Source organism: Microcaecilia unicolor, chromosome 7 (genome assembly GCF_901765095.1).
Source record: "Microcaecilia unicolor chromosome 7, aMicUni1.1, whole genome shotgun sequence".
Classification (NCBI taxonomy): Eukaryota; Metazoa; Chordata; class Amphibia; order Gymnophiona; family Siphonopidae; genus Microcaecilia; species Microcaecilia unicolor.
In genome coordinates this window covers 183,874,867-183,901,527 of record NC_044037.1, presented here as the reverse complement: position 1 = coordinate 183,901,527, position 26,661 = coordinate 183,874,867, and positions in this window count along the sequence as shown.

Genomic DNA, 26,661 nt, shown 5'->3' with positions numbered 1-26,661 from the left:
ATGTATGGAAAAGATACAAAATTGGGCTTCTGTAAATTTGTTGAAATTAAGCTCTAACAAAACCAAGATTTTGTTGTTTTGTAGCCCTGGTTCAGTAGCCCCTAAAGTGATATTCTACATTGAAACTATCAATTTTCCTGTTGAAACTAAAGCGAAAGTGCTTGGAGTAATTTTGGATTCATCTTTGACCTTTGAACTACAAACTAGCCAACAGTGGAAGAAAATAATCTTTAAAACTAAGATAATTAAGATTGATAAGGTCATACTTTACTCAGTCTGCTTATACCATATTAGTTCAAATGCTAATTCTCCCATAGCTAGATTACTGTGACGTTCTTTACTTCAACTTACCTGCTAATCTACTAACAGGCTCATTTTCAAAAGAGATAGACATCCAAAAAGTGACATAAGTCAGCATTTGGACGTTTATCTCACAGAAACGTCCAAATCAGTTTTATCAAAACCTGTTTTTGGATGTCTTTCTCTGAAGTCTGACAGAAGGATGTCCAAATCTCAAGGGGGCGTGTCAGGGGCGTGTTCAAGGGGGGACTTGGGCGTTCCTAAGACATGGATGTCTTTCAGCAATAATGGAACAAAACAATGTCCAAATTCAGACTTAAGATGTCATATCCAAAAATGCCCCTTGTGCATTTGACTTGCCCAAAGTCACAAGGGGCAGCAGTGGGAATTGAACCCATGTTGTCAGGATCAAAACCCGGTGCACTAACCAGTAAGCCACTCCTCCTCTGTTTTGGACATCTTACATTTGGACGTCTTTTGTTCAAGAAAAGACGTCCATAGTATTTTCGAACACAAAAGATAGATGTCCATCTTTTTCGAAAACGACCTTCTTTCCTGTTCAGAATTTGGACGACTTTGTAAAATGTCCAAATTCTGAATTAGATGTTTCTTTTGAAAATGCCCCTCTAAGAACATTGCAACCGATTCAAAATACTGCTATTAGCCTTAGGAACCTTAGGAAGTTCGACAGTATTTCATCTTATAGAATTCAGTTACATTGGCTCCTAGTACAGCTAAGGATACTGTACAAATCACTATTTTTTCCAAGGCATTTATGGCCTTTCTTCTTCTTTGATTACTGACTATCTGTGTTTTTTCAGTAGATTTTCAGAGAGACTACATGGTCTGTTGATATTATATCCAGTAATTTTAAAGACCATCTTTTCAGATTTTCTAATTCCTTATTGGAATGCGCTTCCCATTAACATTAGAACAGAAGCTAGTTAAGATTTTTTTTTGTTGTTTTGGTTTGGGTTTTTTTTTTTTAATCTCAGTTTGACTATGGTTACATATAATTGAATTGTCAGTATTTTGGTTTTGTATTTTAGATTGTATTTGTTTTTGCTCTGCTTATTTGCTGATGAAAACTGAACCGGACCCTGTTTGGGGAGGGCACCGGTATATAAATATTGATATTGTTGATATTAACTGGATAGTGCTAGTGAAAATGACCTGTTAGCGCTCAAGCCAAAACCAGCTATTTTGGGTAGGAGTTAGCACTTAACCAGCTAAAATAACCACATAAACAGGACTGCATAAAACTGCTTTTTTCAGTTTCTGCTGAAACCAAAACTGAAAGCTTTCGCCAGAAACCAAGACTGCAACTGAAACTTATTACCTGATTTTGCCTGAACCCAAAACCGAAAACTCGTTTGGTTGTGCGAATGGGAAACCAGTGAGGGCCACTGGGGATTGTCAGAATTTGCAGTCTGTATCCCTCTGCTAAACCCACAGTATCCGAGCCAGGGTATAACTTTACAAATATCTCCAGTCAAAATGGTCTCCACACACAGACCCTAGTTAAGAAAACTGAAACTGAAAGCCACAGTGCTTTTACAAGTGGCTGATTTTGCATCACACTAGGAACGACTGCTGATGTCATAACTCCACAGAGGAGCTTATCATCCCAAATTTACAAACTCTTGCTAAAATTTTGAATGAAAAGCATTTATTTGGAGCATTCTATTTATCATATAAACTACAGTACAAAACAAAAATACAAAGAGTAGCCCTCAATCCCTTGTCTGATAATAATAAAACTTTATTTATAACCCGCTATATCTGCAAGAGTCTAAGCGGGAAATAAGCCACATACAAAGTATAAAAGGACAAAACAAAAATTATTTCTTTACTTGACAAACTATAAAAATTACTATATTACTCTAACAATAAAACATACAGCAGTTTAGATTTGGGTAGTATAAAATAATAGCATACATCAATCAAGGGAACCAAAGGCCTGAAAAAATAAATGAGTTTTTAAAGCTTTAAACTAATCCATATTCTGTATTTCAATGGGCAGCGCATTTCAAAATTTCGGACCTTTGATTTAAGAAATAGATGATCTACATTCTTCCAAATAAACCTGATGAAATGAAGGCACATCAAGTGGCTGTTTCTGAGATGATCTCAGAGAACGAGCAGGTTGATAGCATCTCAGAGTGGCACTAAGAGTTGGTGAGATAATACCATTTAATATTTTTAAAAAAACAGTAAAATTTTAAATTCAATACAAAAATGTTACAGGATACCAGTGCAGCGATTTCAAGATTGGAGTAACATGACTATAGCAGGTACCTCCTTTAATCACTCAGGCTATAGTATTCTGAACAACTTGTAACGTCTTCAGCATAGTATCGGTAATCCCCATTAACAAGCCATTGCAGTAATCTAACAGTGGACAAACTACAGACTGCACAGTTTTACGAAAATTTTCAGCCGAGACAAGTTACCTAATACGCCATACAACCCTTAATTTATAAAATACCTTTGCTATTTCCAACCTGATTTTTCATAGTGTAGTGTCAAGTTGCACCCCCAAGTTTCTAATCTGATGGACAATGGGGATATTGATAATGCAGATTGACTCCGTTTGTGCCAGAGAGGAAAAGAATTTTGAGTTTTTGAAAAGTTCAATTTCAAACGATTTCCCTCCATCCATTGCACTATTTTTGAAAGATAAAATCTTAACAAATGTGTCTTCAAAAGAGTTCTCAACAGGCAATACAAATTGTATGTCATCAGCATACAACTTGTATTGCACATTAAAGCATCTCAGTAACGTGCATAAAGGTAGAAGAAAAATAAAACAACACTGCGGAGAGACAGGAGCCCTGCAAAACTCCAGTCGAGCAAGTCAAAAACTCAGATTTCTTTATACCTTCTAACACACAGGACTTGCTATCTTTCAAGAAAGATTTAAACGAGCATAACACACAACAAGAAAACTGTAAACTGTGTACATTAGTGCATGTACTCTATGCACATAGACACACATTCTTTAAAATACAAGCATACATCGCAATTCCACCTCTACTCTGACCAAAGCAAGTCTACAGGATGGCTACACGTAAATGACACAAAGATGGACACATACATTTGAAGCACGATGCAGTTGTGCAATTTTATAAACAGAATTTACACACAGAAAATGCTTTATAAAAATTACTCCCTATTAATCCAAATCAATTAAATACTTCAATCATCATCAACAGATAAAATACAGCACAAATAAAACATTCAGAACATAAGAGGCCAGCTTGCATCATTCAGGCTCACCAACAAACATCAAACAGCCTCTCTACAACTTTCCCATCACTGAACTATTCTCAGAATCTACAGCAGTTAACTCACTAAAAAAAAAAAAAAAAAAAAAACTTCAAAATATAAATCCATTAAAATCATTACAGTCCTTAATTTAATTTCCAGCTACACAAACAACTTATTTTGCCATCTCAGACTGTTTCTCAGTCCCAAACTATACTCAGTTTATTGTGTACAGGATTTCTTTTCTTTAGGTTTCTACTCATTCATTGAAGAAAGCAGACAAAAGAATGAAGAAGTAAATCTGAAAGCAGCATACTATGTAGGGCAGACAGGAAGTGCCCAAAAATACTCTTTCCGAGGACATTATTTTGCAGACAGTAGAGCTTCTGTTTCAGAATGCCACAGAATCAATCCATTAGACAGCTTGTTGCTGCCTTCTCCCTGTGCACACTGACACATATGCACGCTTCTACCCTGCCGAATTTCTCCTCCCTGTATAAAACAGCATTTGACTCATTAATACTTTTGCTGATGGATAAAAAGAGAAAAGGGGAAATTTGGTTTCTCAGCAGTAAACACTGCAGAAAATAAAGAACTTAGAATCAGAGTCCTTTAACTCAAACAAGATAACGTCTTAGGTTTTAGAACAAGTGCAAAGTCCACAGTTCAATGACAGTCAGGACTGTGGCTAAATGTAAATAGAAACTGCAGCTTCAAATCACTATGAAGAAAGTGGAGAAAGTAATGTATCGTATTTGTGGAAATCTTCCATTTAGGAGAATGAAAATAGGGCAGGAGGGCACACACCCTGGACAATTCTCTGAGCTGGTCATCCTGTAAAGGGTAATCATATTATTAAAGTTATTATTTAATTAGAGGGGTATCAAATAGGTGAATAAATAAAATAGTATCAGGCTTATTTTCTAAAGAGAAGGACGCCCATCTTTCGACACAAATCGGAAGATGGGCGTCCTTCTCACAGGGTCGCCCAAATTGGCATAATCGAAAGCCAATTTTGGGCATCCCCAACTGCTTTCCGTCGCGGGGACGACCAAAGTTTCCGGGGGCATGTCAGCGGCATAGCAAAGGCGGAACTTGGGCGTGCCTAACACATGGGCATCCTTGACCCATAATCGAAAAAAGGGCATCCCTGACAAGCACTTGGACAACTTTACTTGCTCCTTTTTTTGTTACAACCAAGCCTCAAAAAGGTGCCCAAACTGACCAGATGACCACCGGAGGGAATCAGGGATGACCTCCCCTTACTCCCCCCAGTGATCACTACCCCCCCTCAAAAAAATTCTTTAAAAATATTTTTTGCCAGCCTCGAATGTCATACTCAGGTCCATCGCAGCAGTATGCAGGTCCCTGGAGCAGTTTTAGTGGGTGCAGTGCATTTCAGACAGGTGGACCCAGCCCCCCCCCCCCCCCCTCTACCTGTTACACTTATGATGGTAAATGTGAGCCCTCCAAAACCCACCAGAAACCCACTGTACCCACATCTAGATGACCCCTTCACCCATAAGGGCTATGGTAGTGGTGTACAGTTGAAGAAGTTACTTAATTGAGTAGAAGTAGAAAACATTCGGAAAAATCTGGCAATGTCCCTCCACAAAAGAGAACATCTTTCTTTCTGAAGCTGTCATGTTCTTTTATGCTTCCCTTCAAGCAAGGAGACACCTCCTGCTTCTTGACTGACAAACAGGCCCCTCCTCCGTTGCATCACACCTAAATTGTGGCTTTACTGAGGAGAATGGATGCTAGAATGTTCCTCATGGACCACAGGGAGGCCACATTAGTGAGGTCTATGCTCCATGTGTTTCTCTGACATCTTTGCATGTTAATCAGAATAAGAGAAAATGCATTTGTTTCTGTTTCTCTAGTGTTGCACCATCCACTTTATCCAGCACTGGTTCTGGCTGTCACATTGAAGTCCTTTTGCCAATGTGGCCCTGACTAAAAACTAGTGAAGGTCATTGCTCTACTGGTTCCTTCCAGGTGTTATCAGAAGATATGAACAGCTTTAGTCTGTCTTTTATCTCCAGATGTGCCAACTTCTTTATGGATGTCATGCTACAACAAACACCAGGAAGTAGGGGTGGACCAAAGACTTCCCAGAGCCAGTTATGTGTATAAAGATCTTTATTAACCAAAGCACCTCGCAAGGCAGAACCCAACATGGGACCGTGTTTCAACGGAGCAACCACCTACTTCAGGGGTCACAAACACTAAGACCCAATCAGATGTATAAGGACAAGGTGCTATGTATGTAGCAGTGTGATGATGTGTTAACTCTTCACCAAATGAAACTCTCAGGATCCCCCATTCATAAAGTAAAGACAACATTGCACTGCTATGTACAAAGCACCTTGTCCTTATACACCTGATTGAGTCTTACAGAGTTTGTGGCCCCTGAAGCAGGCGGATGCCCTGCCAAAACACGGTCCCATGTCGGGTCTTACCTTGTGAGGTGCTTTCATTAATAGAGGGGCCCTTTTACTAAGCCACGTAGGCGCCTATGTGCACCCAATGCGTATCAATTTGGAATTACTGCCCTGCTACCATGTGGCCTGGGCAGTAATTTCATTTTTTACATGACGGAAACTATTTTTATTATCTGGCACATGGGCGGTAATCGACATTTGAATGCGCGTTGACCATTACCGCCCAGTTAACACGCGAGACCTTACCACTAAGTCAATGGCTGGCGGTAACGTCTCAGACCCAAAACGGATGTATGTCAATTTTCATTTTGCCACACGTCCATTTTCGGCCAAAAAAGGGAAAAAAGGGCATTTTTTACAGGTGCACTGAAAAATGATTCTGTGTGCATACAAAACATGCGCCTACACTACCTCAGGTCATTTTTCAGGGCACCTTAGTAAAGGACCCCAAAGCTCTGGCTCCTGGAAGTCTTTGGTCCACCCCTACTTCCTGGTGTTTCTTGGACTACACGAAGGGGGGTTTTGTTCCCGTTTTCTTCACTGGATTTTTGTAATGCTACAACACCAAAAATAGAACAATAAATATAGTAAGCTTTATTACTTCCTTCAATGTAGAAGCTCACAATCTCTATAGCTAAGTTAAGCAGAAGTTCTCAAAATTCATGTGCAGTTAAGAAACAAACAAGAACCTGGTTTCTTAAGATTTCACAGCTCCATGCTCTGTTCTGGAGTGCTAGACTCTGATTATGTGGCTACCTTACCAGTTCCATTATGGCGGCAATCGTCAATAGCCCAGATTTTATGTAAAGTATGCAGGCTTGTCAGGTTCTCAGGTTCAGAGCCCACGGGGCCGGGCTCTGGAACAAACGTGAGCCCTTGGGCTGCTGAAGAGGAGTGACAGCAGCAGGCAAAACCCACCAACCAACGCTGGGCAAGCACACCGACACCGGCAGGGACTGCAGGCACAGCCCAGCGAGCCGGAACACATGGACTGGAATCCCCCGGACTGGAGGACACAGGACTGGGACACTGGACTGGGACACTGGACTGCAATCCCCCGGACTGGAGGACACAGGACTGGAACACACACCGGACCGGAACACACTGGACTGGAGCACATTGGACTGGTCCGCACAGCTTCACCTGCGCTTAGCTACTAAGCCCCCCAGAAGTTGAGCTCCTGGGTTCGAGTAGCCGGCAGGACTTACTGGATACCGGATGACACAGGGACCAGGACTGGAAACAGAAGTGCTCCTAAACCTAAACTGATCTACGTGCTCCCAAGCCCTAAACCAGCAGGAGTGTTCCTAACAGTAAACTGACAAAAGGACTTGCTAAGCCCTATACTAAACAGGAGCTCCTAAGCCCTGCTCAAGAAAGGGACTTCCTAAGCCCTAAACTAACAGAGCAGGGAACTAAACCCAAAGCTAACACAGGTGCTACTAAGCACCAAGCTACAAGCAGAGCTCTACACTAATAAGCTAAACACAAAACTACCAAGCTACCTAAGCACTGCTCTAGCAAGCTAGATACAACTAACAAGGTGCTTCCTAAGCACTACTCTGGCAAGCAACCAGAAGAGCTCCTAGCACTAAAAGGGAAGACAGGGGAGCCACAAGGAAAAAGAAGGGAAGCTAACACATAAGCCAAAAAGTGATTCTAAATCACCAAACACCAACAGCAAAGACTGCAATGCTCCCAATAGCACAAACACCAGAAGTACTTCTAACAGCAAACTCTGCAGTGTTCCTAACAACACCAAACCCTGAAGTACTTCTATCAGCAACAGAGCTTCCAAAGCCCTACACACAGCAATGCTTCCAAAACCAAGAGGGAAAAGCAAGAAAGCTAAACACACAGTCACCAGTGCACACTGCACTAACACTAACCTGGCCCTTAGCAAAAGCAGGCAGGGAAACTAGACACAAAGTCAGAAGTGCACACTACACCACCCTACCTAAAGCAAACACAACCGTTGCAAAGGCCCTGAAGGAAACAACACCACTTCCTTATCAAGGCCCTCCCTGCTGATGTCACCCTCCCTAGACCTAGGCAAAAGCACACTGACCCAGAGAGGCCCAACCCACACCAATGCAACACTGTGAAGCACTTGAAGCCAGTACACCCAAAGAGGTAGAGCAACTCAGGCAACACACACACAGGTGCAGTACAGTGAAACAATTAGAGCCATGCTGCTGGAAGCTGCCAGCACAGAGAGACAGAGCCAGCTCAGAAAGGACAGAGAAAAGAAACAGAAGCCAGCTAAGAAGCTGACCCCCAGGAAAGAGGTAAGTTTGAGAGGGGTTCAGACCCCAATCATAACAAGGCTATTTTATCGTACATACATTTTACCAATCATCAATGGGATTTGAAAAAGGGAAGGGAAATGGGACTTGATATTTCGCCTTTCTGAGGTTTTTGCAACTACATTCAAAGCGGTTTACATATATTCAGGTACTTATTTTGTACCAGGGGCAATGGAGGGTTAAGTGACTTGCCCCAAGTCACAAGGAGCTGCAGTGGGAATTGAACTCAGTTCCCCAAGATCAAAGTCCCAGGCACCAACCACTAGGCTACTCCTCCACTTGTAAAGTACATATACCAAATATGCCTGCATACTTTCACAGACTCTTATGCAGGAGATCCAAGACAGATTCTCTCAGATTGTTAAAAATTGGCTACTTTTAAACTGTTTTTAAACTGTTTACAAAAGCACGCTAGCATTTTTAGCACTCACTGTGTAGATGCCCATAATAATCCTATGGACGTCCACATGGTTAGCACACGCTACAAACACTAGCGCACCTTTGTAAACAGGACCCTTAAATTGTTATATGCAGTAGATATATTCACCCCTCCCCTAGCTGTTTTGTATCTTCCAGTCAGTTTTGGGGTCTTTATATGCTGATGACTAAGTTAAAAATGTAAACAACTCCAAAATAATCCTCTTCAAATGAATATTACTAAAATGAGACACTCATTCACTTTAATCAATTTTTATCAGATTTTTTAACAAAGTTATACTACAAAATTAGGGAGAAAAAGTCTCAACAAACTCCTTCTGGGCACAAGAGCCATTAACTCTTAGGAGTACTTGCTGTCATCATAGGCAGAAAAACCTCCCAAAATACTTTATTTCAAAGCCCAAACAAAATATGAAAAAAACTTAACTCATGAAGATGCAGATTCTTCCTGCTCTCCACGGCCAACAATGGCCAAAGTTTTGGTGACTTCATTAGGGTCCGTGGCACATCAACTCACTTCACTCCACGGTAGACAAGTTTGCTGCTCTGAAGCACCAGCACTGGGACCGTGGCTCACTCCCCAGCATCCCTCCCCCTCCCGAGATAAAAAAATTTTAAAAAACCATATGGGAAGCTTTCAAATAAATAAAAAAAAGTTGTCAAATTAACAAAATAAACATACACAAACACATAGGCAGTCATAAACATCAGAAGTTTGCTATTGTTTTCAATAGCATCTGTAAATGTTTGGGGTCACACAATATGGTGGCTGTGCAGGAGCGAGAGCTTCAACTTTTTGACATCATGCCATCTCGTGTCATAAAACCTCCTTGGTTTGTCTAATCTACTGAGTAAACCCATTCATTTAAAGCAGATTTATCAAAACAGGTAGCAATCTGCATTCCGAAGGCAGTACTCTATTTTTTTTTTTCAGTTTTGAATTATGGGCTAATTAGGATTTAAAATTAATAAAAAAAAATTACATGAAGAAATAGTCTTATTTTTCTGCTTATTTACATAGGGACCCTTTTACTAAGGAACAGTAGGCCTAACGCAGGCCTACTTTACACTAAAAGCACGCCTCCACAGGATGCGCTGAGGTATCCCACAGTAGTTTCATGCTCAGCGCTCGCTAATCCTACACTGAAATTTTTTTTTTTTAATTTTCCAGCACGGGAGGTGTGCCCATGGGTGGACAGTAGGCAAGCTTGAACTAATCGGGTGGCGCAGGCACATTAACACATACTACACGGTTAGCGCGGGAGCCCTTACCCCCACTCACGATAATGGCCATATGCTAATGGGGAAATGAGTGCATGGCCATTACAAAAAAATTGTATGGCAAGGTGGACATTTTACCTCCGCACTGAGGGCCCTGTTTACTCACCACCGTTATAGGCGAATTAGCATCTTTAATGCGCATTAACCATGTACCTGCCTACAATATCCCTATAGAAGACACAGTTAATGTGCATGCTAATTGTAGGCGCATTAAAAACGCTAGCGCACCTTAGTAAACAGGGCCCTAATAGTGGAAACGCTAATGCACCTTAGTAAATAGGGCCCTAAAAGTGGTAGCAGCATGCAGAAAACCCACACGCTGACACCAGTGCTGGCCACGTTTTATACAGTCATTTAAAAAAAGAAAAACAGATATTTAGAATTCAATGAAAGATGTTCATCTTGCAACAGCCTGTAGAAAATAATTCTAAATAAATCATTTTTAATTTTCAGATGATATTTTTTTTTTGGCAGGAAGAGGTGTCATAGACATTATAACTTTTGGTTCTCTCCACTGCTTTCTCCCCTATCTCCCTGAAGTTTATAATGCAAACTTGAGTCTTTAAGATCCTGACAACATATATTCTGAAAAAATGTCTTGTTATTCACAGTAGAAGTCACAACAACCTGCATGAGACAATTCTTGAAGGCAGCAGGAAATGGGTCTGCTACAAATGCCTAAGATCTGCAGCCCTTCCAGAAAGAGAATTAATGAGCCAAACAGAGGAGGGGGTCCTTCAAGACTTAATACATTCCTCAAATACTGTTATGAGTTAATTATGCTACAAGTGACTGCAGCTGAGCCTCTGAGGCTGATCTAATAGAATGGAGAACCTAACGTTAATTTCATCCCACAGATTCATTCTTTAAATTCAGCTATAATTTGGTCTTGTCATTTTAATGGATAGCCACGCCTGAATTATGTTAATTTAAAGACAAAGCTCCCGATATTCAGCCAGCAGCAGTCAGAATTTTTTAGATGCTGATCATCGTCAGATAATTATCTCCTGATATTTAGTGCAGGCCATGTCTGGGCACCGGCACTGAATATTGGGGGGTGATTTGGGGCGAGCAGGCTGCCGGAACTTATGCGGGGTTGGTCGATATTCAACCTGAGCCGCATTAAGAGTTATGCGGCTCCAGCTGAATATCGGGTCAGGGCCCGCAAAACTTGTTTTGTTTTGGGGTTTTTTTGTTAAAAAAATAAAGAACCCTTGTACCCTCTCTCGCCCCCCTCCCAACCTCTTTCCTTTCCCCTTCCCCCAGCCTGCAGCAACAACCACCCCACCGGAGGACCCCCCCACCCTCCCAGCTGTCCAGGTAGGCCCTCCATCCACACCTACCTGTAGCCCTAGTGGTCCATGTTGGTCATTGAAGACAGGAGCACAGGCCCCTCACTCCTGCCTCTTGTGGCTGCTGAAGGAAAATGGCTGCCGTGACCTCTCCTAGCAGCTGTCGTTACTGTGAGCTGCCACAAGAGGTCGCAGCAGCCATTTTCCTTCGTCAGCCACAAGAGGCAGGAGTGACAGGCCTGAGCTCCTGTCTCCAATGACCAACACAGTCCAGCAAGGCTACAGGTAGGCCCAGGGGGGCTTTCTGGGTGGGGGGGGTTCTTGCCACAGGCTGGGGGGAGGGGTGTAGGAAAGACGGCCATTGTCGGGGGGGGGGGGGGGGAGCAGGAAGAGGCTCAGGGGCTTTTTTTTTTTTTACGAAAAAAAAAAAGGTTATGCAGGCCACAGCCCAATATTCAGTGCCAGGACCCACATACTGAGGCTGGCCAAAGTTAGGGCACCGCTCACTGCAAGATAGGCAGCAGGTCGCACACTAAGCGGGGGCTGCCATGGCCAGAGACTGCCGCTGCATGGGAAAACAAGTGACGTACCGCGCTACACACCCACTTTTTTTTTTAACCGGAGCACAGCACAAACAAGCAAAAAATATGTCTTTTTTTTTTTTTTTTTTTTTTTTTACATTCAGGTAGATTAGGCAGTTTTCTGTCTTCGGAGGAAACACTGTTTCTATCTGCCAAAGACATCAAGGAGCAGTTGTGAGATTTCAACCAGGCTCCCCTGGTTCTCACTCCACTGATCTAATCATTAAACTGCTCCTCCACTTCCTCAATGATGTTTTTTTTTTTGTAGCACTAACAAGCAGTGCTCCCATCGATGTCCCAAGGCCTGAAGCACAGCAGAAAGGACCCACCACCCTGGGTCCACACTACCCAGGGACACAGTCACCCCCCCCCCCCTTTCAGAGCAGGGCACGGCAGCAGCACCAGCCTGCCAGACTCACTGTGTTGCCTGCGGCGACTCATCTTCTGAGTAGACTGGTTGCTGAGCAGGCTCTCTCACAGAGGAAAAACAGGGAAAAGGCGCAGAACACCCCAGAGGGAAGGCAGGACAAGGACCCAGCACCATCAGGTATGTCTGCTCAATTGCTCACTCTGCTCCACTGGGAACCAGTTGACCAACTGGACTAGGAGCAAGGCCTCAGAACCAGAGACAGAGGAAGTCTGTCCATCCACCTGCTAGAGATAGAAGATACTGAGGAGCTGAGCTGCTAGCAGGGAGCTATGTAGTGGTGCTCAGTTCTGTATTTTCTATCTTCACCTGCTGGTCGATAGACATAACTACCCACTCACCCTGGAATAGTGGGAATGAACGTAATGGAAGTTGTTTATTACATCTAAACAGTGCCTTGAAGATTCTCTGGTCCATTCTCAAATGCCCCAAAACCCTCAACAAGATGACACCGTGCTCTGCCCTAGGACAAAAGAACCCCCAAACTTCCGCTTCCACCTGCCTACCTATCCAAGTATGCCCCACTCATCTACTGCATTCATCATTCAGGCTCTGCCCAATGGTTCCCCTCATGAATACCTTAACCAGGGACAGCATCCTGTTCCTAATCTTCTCCTTGTAGCAATCATTTTAAAAAATTACAGGAATTCTGCTGTTGCTGGCTACACTATGTATGGAAGATCATTGGGCAGGAGGGCTGTAGGGTGGGATAGGTAAGTGGGAGGGAGGGATTACTTCATGATAGGGAGGTATGTCATTAGACCATGCTTGGGAGTGAGACTAGGTAGGTGGAGGAGTTGGTAAGTGAATGCCCCCCCCCCCCCCCCCCCCCCAGAGTCTCCCTGCTTTCAGGGTCCCAGAGTAGGATCTTTCTGGCTCCAGGATGCCGGGGCACAGTCTCTTTGATTCAAGGATCTTGGGACAGGGGTGATCTGAATCAAGCTCCAGAGCAGTGTTACCCTCTTACAGGGGTCCTGGGACAGGGTCTCAGGTTTGGGTCTCCTGAGACCTGGGGAAATTTGAGCAGGGGATTTTGTCTATGGGTGCCAAATTGGAAATCCAATCTGAAAATGTCCCTAACTTGGGATCTCTAGTCATTGGTAACTGATGTTTGAATCAGTCACGTAGATAGAGCCCAAACTGGGGATGGGAGCATAACATTTTACCCCACCCCCACACTCTGCCCCTGCTCTGTGACCCCTTCCTTGCAACCCCCAAATACCTGAGATGGTGGGGATTCTCAAACCCCACCAGTGGAAGGGGTTCTTCTCTGGTAGCCAGAAACTCCAATGCTTGCAGACAGAGGCACTTTCCCTGGGCCAACTCCTCACTGGCCCCCTCTGCACATGCTCAATGCTGCAATTTGGGAGGGTCTGAGTCGTAAGTGGGAGGGCACAGTCCCACTTCCAGGCCCCCCATGGCTGTACAACTGGTTTGAACTTCCCATTGACTTCTTTTGAAGTTAATGGAAGTTATAAAAGGATTCAGCACTATTGAGGAATTGAAAAAAATAATGCTAATCTTTAACACTGTTTGCTGCAAGGCCAGCATAACTAGGCTGTAAACTGGACAATTGCACTGGGCCTCCGGGCTGCAGTAGGCCCCAAGCTTGTCTGAAGCTGAAGGAGATATAGCCTGCTCATGGGCTTTGGGCCTTTCTCCTAAATTTCTGCTCCAAGTCCCAGGATGCTTTTTTTTAACATCTGGCCTGATTTGTTGAATTGGAAGTAATGCTGTAGTCAGTTCATCAGTATGCCCTTTCCTTGCTAATTGTGCTAAGAATACTGCAGTGCATTACTTCCCACTTTGTACAGATCTTTTGTGCATTATATAGGTCGCCAAAAGTTGGGCACACACAAATTTGGGCATGGATCCCAGATCTGTGTGTGAACTAATTAGTAAATGAGCCGTTAACAATGGTGTTAATTGGCACTCATTTGGGTTTACGAGAGGATATGCCCTGCGCCCTAAAATTTTATAAGGGGGGCATGGTCGTGGGAGGGTGGGTCAGGGGCATTTCCAGAAATTAAGCGCGATGTTATAGAACAGGGTCATTTACGCACCGAACTGCCATTAGTTGCGCACCAGCATTTACACTAGGTTTTAGCAGGCATAAGTGCCGTGCCCAAACTTAGGCATGAGATCTCCTCTAAACTAGGGCCCTTGGACCCTTTTACAGAGCGGCGGAAAGCCCAACGTGGGCTTACCGCTCGCTGACCACTGCTGGCCCGAGTGCATGCCATTTCCTGGGGAAAAGAAAACCCCCAGAAATGGCTTGCGCAGCGATAACCGGCAGTAATTGAGCATCAGCGCGCTCTGCCCAGTTACCACTGGGTTAGCGCAGGAGCCCTTATCGCCACCTCAATGGGCGTCTGTAAGGGCTCCCCATCGCATGGCCATGCAGTAAGTATTCTCTTACTGCATGGCCATGTGTGCTTTTTTACCCACTGCGCTAAAAAGGGCCCCGTTGCACGAGAAAAAAAACATTCCCCGCCGCTAGTGCAGGGCCCTTTTTCCCCGCAGCTTGGTAAAATGACCCCTCTAGTGTTCTATAAAGGTCGCTCCATGCAGAGCACCCTTTGCAGAATACTAGTTTAGCACTGGCACCTAACTTTGGGTACCATTTATAAAATCACCTCCCCCCCCCCCCCCCCCCCCCACACACACACACACACAGGGACAATTATCAACCTGCAGCGGTGAACATGTTTTTTTTCTTTGTTTATCACTGACTGCTGCAGGCTGAATTAGACTCAGAGATTCATTGCCAGGTCTAAGCTGGCTACTGGCATTGAATATTTGTGTCTATGTGGGTTGCCAGAAGATATCCGGGTGTGGTCAATATCCAGTGCCAGTAGCTGGGTGGGTAACCATGCTGAGTTGGGACTGCATTTTATGTGGTCCAGTTTGCCTGGTTAGTTATCTGGACACCAGGGGGCCGAAATTGAAAGCAATTTAAGTGGCCAGGAGCCTCTACCAGAGAGGTCAGAGCAACCATTTTAGAGAGGTGCCACATGGGGCAGGAGCGAAAGGGCTGCACGCCTGCCAACAACCCCGCTGGACCACCAGGGACACAGGCCTACTTGCACGACTGGGAGGGGGGGGCGTGTCTTCCAGGGACGGTGTTGATGAAGGCTATATCACACTTGCTCTTTTACTGTATGTTGTCATTCTTAGTCTCCTGCACCTTTCAAACTCCTCCCTCCTCCTGTAAATGACTTTGAACCCCTCTCAAGCTCTCTGCTCCTTCTGTAAATGCCATTCAGTTGCTTTGGACTTTAGAAAGATGGTGTTTTCTTGTTTTGCAGCTTCTCAGTGCTATTACAGGATAAGGCATGAGATGTACCCAGATCTCTTCTCCTGTCCCTCCTCTCGTCTGTGTAGTTACTCTACACCAGACAAAGTTCTTTTTCTCTTGGCTGTGGTACTCAGCTCTTTCACGCACCTCTCAATCTACTGCATGCATGACACTCTGGACTAAGCTAAGCAGGATGCACTCAGGGCTCAAGTTCTATCTCTTCTCGTTCCAAGTCTCCAGCACGTATTATCATCACTCCTGGATTCCAATCCCATCTAACTGAGTGGGATCTGGAACTAGCAGCAGCTTCTTTGTGTGGCTGAGATCCTCCCTTCTGATCCTCTTCTTGCTTCCTCTGTTAGCACACTGTGTCTAGGAATTTAGATAAGGCTCCAGCTTAAACCCTTTGTCTCCATGCTGCACACGTATGGGAAACAAGCCCCACTCACGGCCTTTCCTTTTGTCTCTGAGGTAGACCATCAAGGCCCTTCATGGGCCCTGGGCAGGAAGCCTACCGGTCCCCCACCTACATCCTTACTGGATGACCTCTAGAGAAGGAAGGCACTGGACATCTCCCAACATTCATCTCTATAATTCCCTCCATTTTCTACAGAACACCTACTAGTGGGGCATTTCACAGACTAGCTCATTCCCTTATTATTTGAGTGGCACTCTCTCTAGAATGTGGTACTTTTCTAACACCAGATACATGGCTTTTGGATTCATCCTGATTATATATTTATTAGGGCTGTTCACCAATTAAAGCTTGTAATCGCACGCTGGCCGCAATTAAAAATTTTAATCACATGGTTGAGCGCATGTGGAGGGGCGTAATCAAAAGGGACGCACAAGTTTTGCTGAGGACGTCCTCGTAAAACATTCCGGCGAAGGGGCGTAAAAACCTGTATTATCGAAACAAGATGGACGTCCATCTTTCATTTCGATAATAGTCGGGGACGCCCAAATCCTGAAATTTAGAGATGGTTGTCCCTAGACTTGGTCGTTTCTGATTTTCGTCGAAAATGGAAACCAAAGACGCCCATCTCAGAAATGACCAAATGCAAGCCTTTTGGTCGTGGGAGGGGCCAGCATTCATAGTGCACTGGTCCCCCTGACATGCCAGGACACCAACCGGGCACCCTAGGGGGCACTGCAGTGGACTTCAGAAATTGCTCCCAGGTACATAGCTCCCTTACCTTGTGTGCTGAACCCCCCCAAAACCCACTACCCACAACTGTACACCACTACCATAGCCCTTATGGGTGAAGGGGGGCACCAAGATGTTGTACAGTGGGTTTCTGGTGGGTTTTGGAGGGCTCACATTTACCACCACAAGTGTAACAGGTAGGGGGAAGATGGGCCTGGGACCGCCTGCCTGAAGTGCACTACACCCACTAAAACTGCTCCAGGGACCTGCATACTGCTGTGATGGACCGGAGTATGACATTTGAGGCTGGCACAAAAGGTTTTAAAAGATATTTTTTGAGGGTGGGAGGGGGTTAGTGACCACTGGAGGAGTAAGGGGAGGTCACCCCCGATTCCCTCCGGTGGTCATCTGGTCAGTTTGGGCACCTTTTTATGGCTTGGTCGCAAGAAAAAAAGGAGCAGGTAAAGTCGTCCCAAGTGCTTGTCAGGGACGCCCTTTTTTTTTCCATTATGGGTGGAGGACGCCCATGTGTTCGGCACGCCCCAGTCCCGCCTTCACTACGCCTCTGACATGCCCCCGTGAACTTTGGTCGTCCCCGTGACGGAAAGCAGTTGGGGACGCCCAAAATCAGCTTTCGAATATGCCGATTTGGGCGACCCTGTGAGAAGGACGCCCATCTTCCGATTTGTGTCAAAAGATAGGCGTCCTTCTCTTTCGAAAATAAGCCTGACAGCATCCCCCTCACATTTTCACCTGTATAGTGGAAAATATAGACTGCAGATGCCAATTCTCAAAACTGACATATTGTACTTCAGTTTCTCAACCTGCACTACCCCAGCTGCAAAGGACTGAAGTACAAACTGATGCATGCCACTACCTTCTCGTACATGAGTACGCAGTTATGGAATGCATTACCCACAAACTTGAAAGCAATCAACGAAACAACTATCTTTCGAAAATCTCTGGAAACCATTCTTCTTCAACAAGGCCTACAATGAGAACTGATAACCTCACTAAGTCACTTCACCAACCTACTCAAATATGAAATCCCACCTTCTATAACTATCCTAATCGCTCCCTCCCTTCTTCCCTCTTCCCTTCATTGATCGCTACACATGACTAACTGTATCTAATATCCTGATATGACAATGTCAATAAATCTATGTAAGCCACATTGAGCCTGCAAATAGGTGGGGGAATGTGGGATACAAATGCAATAAAATAAAAATAAAATAAATAAACTGAAAATAAAATCGTTTTTCTTATCTTTGTTGTCCGGTGATTTTATTTTTCTAATCATCTTATTCCCTGTCTCTGGTTCTGTTCCTCTGTCTGTGCTCTGAACTTTATTTTCAGGGTCTCCTCTCTTCTTCACTTCTTCCCCAGCATGATGTAATCGAGTCAAAACTATTAGTGCGAGTTTAAAATTTTATCATGATTAACCACGTTAAATGAACACCCCCAGTATTTATACGTATGTAGATATAAATATTAAACTTAGTTTTATATATTTTACATAAGATGTATAATGATCAATTATTAGTATTTGCAGGATCACTCTGGCAAGGGTTTTGGAGTGATTACATTTGTTGAGTTTGATTATCAAAACCTCAATGGAGGGGTGTCTAGCAGTTTGAATGATAACTGAATGGGGATACGAGCGTGAAGGTTCACCTACATCACCTAATACTCTTGCACCAGTCCTGTCTCAAGCAAGAGTTTGCCTCCTCTATTTTTTTTCTAAAGTTCAATCTTGTTATTGCTCATTTTAAAAACAAACAAAATAATAATATGTATCAATCATATCTTGAACATATAAAAGTCAAACAAGGGAATAATGTAAACAGTTCACTACACAGTCCAGCACCAATTGGATTCCCAGTATGAATTCCCCCAAAAGAGAAACAAGAGCAGGCAGAGGGGGAGGAGGATGTGTAAAGGTCAAACTTATTTAATTTACGTTCCTACAGGTAACAAATCAATGAGGACGGTGAAGAAATTCTTCAAGAGGGTTCCAAATCTTAACTCCTTCCATCCTATCCCTCTTTTCAGCTGCCACCAGTTCATACCTCTGATACCAGAATGACCATGTCCCAGCAAACTGTAACATTGGTCATTTTAAGATCTTCCCAATTACCCAAAATTTGATCCAACACAATATAAACTCAAATGTACAGTAACCAAGCTTTACTAGAGGGAAGGCACAATGCTTTTGAATGAGGATTCAAATATTATTTTGGCCACCAGATTCACCTACAGTGGTAAAAATGTTGCTTTTCTTCCAGACTGTCTGTCCAAAGGGGGAATACAATTACAGTCAAAAAGTGTGTGTAATAATGTTCCAGTCGCCTTACAGCAATACCAGCACTGGTTAGTGTGTGAAAGTCTGGCTCTAAAATATTTGCTAGGGGACCGGATTGCTCTGAGCCACATAAAGAGACTGAATGATACTGGCCACTCACACTTTTTGTAACTCAAGCTGGGGGGGGGGGGGGGGTAGAATTGCTCTCTCAGGGGCCCTTTTACTCAAGCATGTAGGCACCTACTCGCATCCAGCGGGCGTCAGTTTGGAACTACTGTCCGGCTACCATGTGCTCCAGGTGGGAATTCCATTTTGTACACATCCGATATGCGCGGCAGAAATATATTTTTTATTTTCTACCGTGTGGTGCTAAAAGGCGGTAATTGGCAGTGTACGCAAGCTGATGATTATCGCCCAGTTAACATGTGAGATCTTACCGCTAAATCAATGGGTGGCGGTAAAGTCTCAGGCCCAAAATGGACACGCACCAATTATTATTTTGCCAGACGTCCATTTTCGGCCAAAAAAAAAAGGCCTTTTTTGCAGGTGCGCTGAAAAATGGACCGCACGTCCAATACATGCGCCTACAACAGCGCAGGCCATTTTCGGCGCACCTTAGAAAAAGGACCCCTCAATAACTAATTACGAACAAAGGCTTGTATACCCACTTTGTCTACACGGTTGGGTTAAGTGTAAAGTATCTGAGGAAGACGTTAAAGATGATAACCTAACCACTAAAGTCTGCAAAGATGCAACTGAAGCCATTAGAACAATTTCAACTCCAAGAACTTGTATGTGGTTTTCTAATTCCAAATCTTGAAGAATGTGTCCGATAGATTAATTTGATCAAGTTGAAAAAAAAAAACTTGCTTCTTCAGTGCATGCCCTCTTGCATAAACCTAATAGCAGCTAAAAGTCAATATAGAAAAGAAATATATGATACGATACATAACTAACAGAAAAAAAAAGTTTTGCCCTGAGGTTTGGTAGCTGGCTATCGTGCAGGAGAAGGGAATTCCATACCTGTGCCTAAATGCATCCACAGATTTAGAATAACGGAGAGAATGAAGATTCGGCTTCGATAATGCATCACTTCAGACAGCCTGAATGTCTCATAAATTATTAGGTGTGGCTCCCTGATTAGGAAAGTTACGACACACAGGTCTGACTGAGAAGACAGAAAGACAAGAGCAAGGTGAGGAGCACATGGCAATGTTAAGCAAGCAGCAGTTACACCTATCTTATTCTACAGCATCAGCAACCTGTGCTGCCACCCTATTACACGTGCGAACAATGTACCTGTATTTCTGGGTGTGTCAATTAGAATATCTAACTGGCTGAACGCTAAGTGGTGCTTTGATATACTGCTGATCAGCAGACTACCTTGGTGGTGTACAATAAAACAAAAAGGTATAAAGGAAGGGGGAAGAGGTAGAGTAATCTAAGGGAAACAGTTCCATATTAAATAAAGCAGTAGAAATCATCTAAGTAGAGGTTCCAGGTCCCATGCAATCTGGAAAAACACTGTGTGCAGTCTCATAGTAACTCTGGTGTTTACTCATCCCACAGCTATCAACTTTAGGGGTCCTTTAATTAAGCAACGGTAAAAAGTGGCATGCGGTAGTATGGATGTGTGAAATTGGCACGTGCTGGGCCATTTTTTACTGTGGCTAGGAAAAAGGGCTTTTTTTAATGGGGGCAATAAATGGCATTATGGTAAAATTAAAAGAGTGGAGCTATTTATTGCCTGAGCCCTTACTGCCACCCATGACTTAGCGGTAAGGGCTCACGCACTGCTCGTGTGGTAATCAAGTAGCGTGCGGCAATGCGGCTGCGCTGCTGATTACCACCGGAAACGCCCCCGCGGTACAAAATAGAAAAATAGCTTCTACCGCAGGAAACAGTGTGCGCCAACTTCAAAACTACAGCAGGGGTCGAACGGAAGTTCTGTGGTAGTGCCGATTGGTGCATGCTATCCAGGTGTTAGCCCTACCGCTGCTTAGTAAAAGGGCTCCTTATCGCAATAAACACATTTCCTTCAAAGAAAACATACATCTTATCTGTATCTGTACAGTGCAGGGTGCAGTTGTAGCACTCTAGAAACAAGACTTACAAGGCTGTCTGAGAAAGGGGAAGGGCAAAGGGGAAAGACAGCCAGAAAAAAAATGGAGTCACTCTGTTGATGGAGCCCGGTGTGTACATACTCTCAAGCACCACTATTCACACCATCCAAGCTGCTGGCAATAAGCCTGAAGGTTGGAATCAATTTTTGTTTTAATGGTACTCTTGTAAAAGCACTGGAAAAGGAATGTTCCAATACAATCTGCACCACATAGAGAAACTCTCAGTCTCTAGGTAACAGTGCCCTCAAATGTCTGATAACAACCACAGGTACCTTTAAGTATCACTGTGCAAACTCAATTTATGAGCAGGTTACCTTCTATGCAGGAAGCCACAAAGATTCTGCAACACCTTACATCTTAACTCTTATGTTTTTTTTCATACGGAAGAAAGGAACTAAAAGGAATTATTTAGCTGTCAGAGTCTAGTAGGCAAATGCTAAATAAATACTAGAGTAGGTGTAGCAATCAACCCCAAAAATCATTATGATTCATTCTGTTTCATTGCCTTGGAACAAACAGGAAGAGAAAAAAAGATCTTAAATCTTCCTAATAGTAAGTAGAGCCATCCCCCGTGGCTATTCAAATCGAGCTTGTAACACTAGAAAGCTCACAGGCTCTTTCATTAACTCAGTTACATATTTCATACTAACCCTATAAAAAATGTATATGGTTTAACAGCGGGTTAGCTTGACAATGGAGATCTAGGATTGCCCCAGAGGCTTTCCGGAAAATTTAAGGATAAAAATGCAGCTGCCATGTTAGTTCACTTGAAATATGATACCTTTTTTATCAGACTTAATCCATTATTTGACTAGTGTTCGAATGTCAGGAACATTCTTCCTCAGGTCTTTTTTTGTTGTTGGAAAATTTAAGAGATACCTCAGTCACTAATACTTAGGAAAAAGATAAACTTATTTCCTAGGTGGATCTATAGTTATTGTTTATTCAATTTGCTATACCACAGGGGTGCTCAGTCCTCGAGGGCCACAACCCAGTCAGGTTTTCAGGATGTCCACAGTGAATAAGCATGAGATCTATTTGCATACAAAAGGAGTCAGTGCTGTTCCTTGTGACAGGGTAAGTCACTTAGGGCCCCTATTATCAAGCTGCAGTAAAAGGGGACCTGCTATAGTGTCAGCTCGTGTTTCTGATATGCACCAAGGCCCTCTTTTACCGCAGTGGGTAAAAGGCTGAGGTTTTTTTTTTTTTTTTTAAAGGAAGTAACCATTTCTAGGAGAGTCCTTACCATCACCTATTTAGGTAAAGGTAAAGGCTCCTGTGTTAACCCAGTGGCGCAGGATGCTGCCTAATTACCGCCACAAAAGCCACGGTGAAACAAAAAACTAGCATCAGGTTCCTGCGGTAGCCCAACAGTAGTTCCGACTTGGTACACACTAAGTCCTTTGTAAAAAGGCCCCTTAACCTTCCATTGGCCCAGGTACAAAATAAGTACCCTTCCTTCTCCACTGTAGGCCTGTCTCTGGATATCTCTGGTTGTTAAGGGCAGGGGTTCTCAACCCAGTCCTCAGGACACACCTAGCCAGTCAGGTTTTCAGGATACCCACAATAAATTTGTATGAGATAAATTTGCATATCATGGAGGTAGGCATTCAAATCTATCTTATACATAATTCATTGTGGGTATCCTGAAAACCTGACTAGCTAGGTATGTCCCGAGGATTGGATTGAGAACCCCGGTCTAGGGAAATAGGGTAGAAAGATCCCGAGTCACTCCTAGCCCATCTGGTGCGCCCTGGTTTTTAGCCTCCAACAGGCTTTCAAAAGGTATTGGTTGACCCCCGATGCCTCTGTGTAAGTCCTTGACAAGAACTCACTTGAATTAACATGTACAAGTTTGGAAAGATATAAACTAGATAGAATTAATCCAGAAGGTGGCTACTAAAATGGTCATTGGTATGTTGTCAAGCATATGGGGTCAAACAAAGTTTTAAATAATTATACCCTACAGAAGAGCTGAGAAAAGGGAGATATGAGAAATATTTAATACCTCCAACGTATAAATTCAAAGGAGTCAGGACCCTTTCAGTGGAAAGTTCTAGAACAAGGAGTTATAGGATGAGGGTGAAAGTGAATAGACAAGAGTAATTTAAGGAAAGATTTCTTTACAGAAAGAATAGTGGATGTGTGAAATAATCTCGGAGGTGGTAAAGAAAAAGACAGTATCAGAATTTAGAAAAAAGTGTGGAACGAGCGCTAAGGAACAAGAAGGGACTGTAGAGACTAGGTTGTTGATTGGGATGGGCAAACTAGATAGCAAAAAAAGATCATACAGCCTATCATGATCTATGGGGAAATTCTATAACTAGGCATATCCATTTTGATACCTATTTCATAACAAGTCCTAAGTTCCATTACAGAATACTAGTGTAATGCAGTACCAGCGTTCCTTAATATTTACAAACACACACTAACCTAAATATGACAGTATTCTATAAGTTGTGTAATTGAGAATCCCGCCTATGTCCTGCCCATGCTCCGCCCCCATGCACACTCCTTTGCAAATACCCACTATGTAAGTTAAGCACATATTTGCAGAACTGCACCTAGGTGAGCTGCTAGCACTTATGTGGGTATGTGAACATATATGCACATAAATGCTAGTACTGTACCGATTATCCAACCTTCACTTATTCAATCATCCAGTATATCCAACAGACTCCCCTCGATTTCATCACTGTGATGCCGTTAAGAAGCGCGCAGGTTCCGTTCCTGTTTTCTGGCTTTGCATGCTGCTGGTTAGTGTTAATAAACAATACTGTATTTTAAATACAGATACCCTATGCCTGTTCTTCATGAGTAGTGAATCTCACTGGCATTTGTCAAAATTAATTGATTTTGAAAGGTGACATGCCTGCTTCTCAGTTCTCAGCCAACTAGAAGTGAGGACATGCCCGAGCCATGCCCATACCTCGCCCCCTCTAATGTTGTCACAGTAGTGGCCTCCAACTTGAAAAAGGTTAAGCTGCACACATTTCTACAAGGCTGTAGGTGGTGGTGTCGTGGTTTTTGACTTCACTTCCAATCACATGACCCAATCCAAGATGGCAGCTAGTAGTGGAAACAGGAAGTGACAATATGTATACAGCAGTGGCCACCATCTTGGAAAAGAGGTATGGCTATGACATCACTAAAGAGACGGGTTTGGGGTGGGGCTAAGCAAAACATGAGCAGGGTTTGGGACAAGGAGATGCAACTAAAGCGGGGCAAGGAGCGTGGCTATGCAAAAGGTGCTTGGGCATGGTCAGAGCATCATATCTGGGATGTCACCAAAGGAGGCAGGAAGTGGGCATGGCTTGGATAGGGTGTTGGCAGTGATGCCATCAGAAAGGCAGGGTGTGGGAATGGCTTGGGCGTGTCCTCAGTTCTGATTGGCTGAGAACCTGGAAGTAGGCGTGTCACCAGTCAAAATCAAAGGCCAGCGAGATTCTCTACTTTTATGCATAAAGTATATTTTCCTTGCATTGACTGTACTGCATTCTAAAACATCTCAGATTATATATATATATATATATACATACACACACACACATATACACACACACACACATGGTCTGGGACCAAAGAAATACATGTAGTTAACCGAAGCATGCACTTAACCGTTGTGACTCAAAAGCTTGACATCTGATAAATATATGTACAGTACTGTTTATTATACATACAGTATACAGTCTCCATTAATTGACGTTAGGCTTACTTGAAGTAATCAGTCATAGTCCTCTGTACACTCTTGTGTCTGTGAGTTCCATAGACTACGTCTGCCAGACAGTAAAAACTGTCATAGTACTGACATCCAGTGGCCTCCAAATAGGCCCGCACTGTGTTGAGACTCTCCAGCGCTCGAGGTTGTTGAATTTCATCAGCATGTGCCTCGCTGCTCATTTCATCATCTGTTTCATCATCAGCCGTTGCCTGCGTGTAGGCACATATCTCAACATCAGTGCTGTCTTCAGCTGTTTGTAGATCGTAATCAACAGCTACATAGCGATGGAACTCCTCTTCAGTAAAACCGGCTGGGATGTCAATAACCTCTTCATCTGACGCGTTTGCAACAGCTGCACCTGCTTCTTTAGCCACTGCTTCCAAATCTCCCCAGTCATCCACGAATTTGTGTTAGCCTCATATGACACAGGAAGTCGCTTAACTTTCTTGAAGCAACGGGGCTGTTTGCTCTTTCCAATGATGAGGGGTCCCAACATCTTACTCCCATCCATATTGCAGCAAAGGAGGATTGTCAGTCGGTCCTTCGATGTTTTACCTCCAGTAATTTCGGCATCAGGAATCGCTCGCCAGTAGAGACCATTTTTGTCAGCATTGAAAATGTCACGAGGTGCAAACTCGTTCAAGATGGTAGGAAGAACTGAAACAACCCAATTTTCAGCACCAAAGTCATCAGCGTCTTGTTTTTCACCATGCTGTTTCTTGAATTTTATGTTGTTCCTCTCCTTCCATCTTTCCAACCATCCAACAGTGGCTTTGAATTCAGTTAGTCTAAGACTTTCAGTTAGCTGATTAGCTTTCTCCATAAGCAGTGGACCACTGACAGGAAACTGTCTGCTCCTGACTCAAGAAAAACCACCGAAGAAGAGCATCTTCTACCTCCTCAGCTTTTCCCGCCTGTTTTCATTTCGGATTTGTATTGTTTTCCCAGTCTTCCAGAAGCTGATCTTTCTGCTTCAAGATACGTGAACTTTGACTGGGATTGACACCATATTCTTTAGCAATAGATGCTTGACTTTGTTTTCTAATTTTTTAAGAACTTCTATTCGTTCAGCCAGTGTTAAAGTCTTACAGTTCCGCCGTGATGACGAAGACCCCAGTGTACACTCTGCCTGTGGCAGCTAAAGGGGTGGTAAATTTGAAATCTCGTTGGTTGTCACGTGCCAATCGGCTTCCATATTCTGTGCGCGCGCTTATGCGGAGTCTTTCCTGCAGAGGAGCGGTCTTAAACCATGCATGTAAGTGATTCTTGAACTTATCAGTGGTGCGCTAAACCGAAATTTGTCACCATAGAAATTGATGGCACCAAAAACAGGAACAAAGTACGGCATGCAGTTAAACAGAGCACGTGCTTATCCGACGTGCACTTAGTTGGTGGAGATGAAAATGATAACGGAATTCAAAAATGCATGGTATAAACACAAAGAAATCCTGTTAAGAAGCAATGGATCCAAAGCAGCTTAGATTAGGTGGCAACACCAGTAACTGGGAAGCAAAGCCAGTATTGGTTAGACTTCTACAGTCTGTGCCCTGATCGTGGCTGAATAGATTTGGATGGGCTAGAACGGAGCTTTTCAGGGCTTCAACAACAACTTCAGAAGTTTTAGAACAAGGACAGTGCCAGGCAGACTTCTAAGGTCTATGCCCTGAAAATAGCAAGGACAAATCAAGATCAGGTATACATCACGTCATACCTTATGTAATGAATTTATCTTGT